The following is a 2,294-nucleotide window of genomic DNA, read 5'->3' on the forward strand; positions in this document are numbered from 1 at the left end:
TATTCTACAACTCAAAAATTGAAACATGGCATGATCCAGATTAGACTGTTGATATCATCCACAAAATTGAAATAAGGTGCCTCAATACTTGAAACACTTTACCCAGCTCTTGCTTTCTAGAAATATGGGATCTTTGGGATACCAGAGCAGAGCATATTTGGCTTTTCTCTGCCAATCATGAAATATGAAACCTATTACTATAGGTATCCAACAGTGGCTCCACATGGGGATGGTTTTCTTTTGAAAGACCAAGAACAACAGGTCAGATTGCCTTATTCCTTGATTGCCCATTCTTTGTTTGAAATCTGCTGCATGAATGTGTCAAAATAGTGTGCCTTTCTTGGAGAACCTCTGATTCTATCTGCCTGTTGCTGCTAGGTGCAGCATTTGGGAAAACACCTCTTTATAAAATTTAAATCAGAAAGGAATATGTACAACTGCATATATAACAATGAACCTCTGAATTTCTATCATAGTGAACAGTCAAAATAGTGCTTCAGCATCCTGCCATTGACAGGGCCTTCATCCAGTTCAGTTACAGTCAAACTTTTTAGGAAGTAGGTGTTATATCCCTTGTACTGCTTGGACAGCAAATGGTCCTTTCCATAAAGAATCAAACTTCCATGTTTTCCTTTCTCTTCTCTTCTTGCATCCACTTTAAAACTTTGTCCCCTACATTGAAAATCTTCTGCTTTTAGTTCTTCTATCAAAGGCCTTTTTCAGTTTCTCTTGTAGTATCTGCACTCTGCTGAAAACTGTTCTCTGGTCTGCTGTAGACAAATTATCTGGTTAATCCTTCTTTGCATGTCATTGGGCTCTGCTTGGCTTTCTTGTAGAAGTTTCATAACCGGCACTCCTAGTGATGAGGAAATCTGGCCTCTAATCCATAGACTAACTCATATGGGCTGATCCCAATTGATCTTTTAGTGGTTAATCTGTCTGCCCATAAAGCATTTACTAGTTTCTTATGCCAGTTCTTTTTGTTCTCTTCCAGCACTTTCTTTATGATGTTTATCAGGCTTTTGTTTGATGATTTAGCATGACCATTTCCTTGAGGATAGTAAGCTGTAGAATGGCCCAGGGTAATGTGAAATTTATGGCAGAAGTTTCACCATCTTCTTGGATCTAAAGGCAGCAGCATTGTTGTTTATTATCTTGTCTGGGCAGCCAAATCTAGCCAGTATATTGTTCTCTTAAAATTGAATGATTACTGAATCATTTGCTTGTCTGCATGGGGCAGCTTCAATCCACTTGGTGAAGTAGTCTGTTGCTGTCAAGATCCATCTGTGTTGTCCTGAAGATGAGGATGAATTTCTCAATGAAATGCCAGCCCCATTGTTGAAAAGGTCTCTCTGTTGCAATGGGCCTCAAAGGAAGTGGCAGCAACTGTCTTTTGCCTTCAACAGTTGGCACTTGTGGCATGATGTGTGATTTTCTTATATCAGAAAACATAGTGGGCCAGTAATAACCAGCCCTTAATATCTTGTCTACAGTGGACTTCCAGTACAAATGTCCACCACAGTCTCCAGCATGGAAATTCTTGCATGATATTGTCAGTTTCACTCTCAAGAAGACAGTGCAGCAAAATACCTTCATGGTTTTTCCAGAGTAGATTCTCATCTATCACCAAATTTAGATGTTTTCATTTTTAGGAACCTAGACTTAGTTCTGGACAGTCCTGGGGGAGCACACTGGTTTTGTAACACATAACAGATATCAGAGTACCATGGAGATTGTTCAAAGGCTACATTGATCTTTGGAGTCGCCAGCTCTGTTTCACTGTCCAGTTGGTTAATGTCTAAGGCTTGGAAATTTGCTTCTGTCATTAACTTGGCCAAACCTTGCCCTTTTATCAGCTTGTAGGCTTTATTTCAATGTCAAATTCAAGTATGTTTGCAATCCATTTTCCTCTTCTTCCCTCTAAGTTTTCTTGTGTGAGGATGTCTTTGACAATAGGACTTGGTACATAAGCCAAAACATGGGAGTAAAGGATGTAAATCCTAAAGTCTTGATAGCTTTGATTAAGGCATAGGCTTGTTTCTCCATTATTTGGTACTTTAGGGGGCATCTCTAAGAGCTCTGCTGAAAAAAGCAATGGGCTTTTCATTCCCTTGGTCATCTTTCTGTAATAAAACAGCAGCAATAGTATGTTGGGAGGCAAAGGAGAAAATGATGAAGTCTCTGTCAAACTGAGGGTTAGTTAACACTGGGGTTTGAGTCAAGGCCAATTTTTATACTTTCAAAAGCTTGTTTTGCTTCGACAGTCCATTTGACCTTTGAATCTTTCTTTAGCA

The sequence above is a fragment of the Pinus tabuliformis genome, chromosome 9, assembly GCF_031772625.1.
Source record: "Pinus tabuliformis cultivar Carrire ecotype Pingquan chromosome 9, CPIR1, whole genome shotgun sequence".
NCBI classification, from domain to species: Eukaryota; Viridiplantae; Streptophyta; class Pinopsida; order Pinales; family Pinaceae; genus Pinus; species Pinus tabuliformis.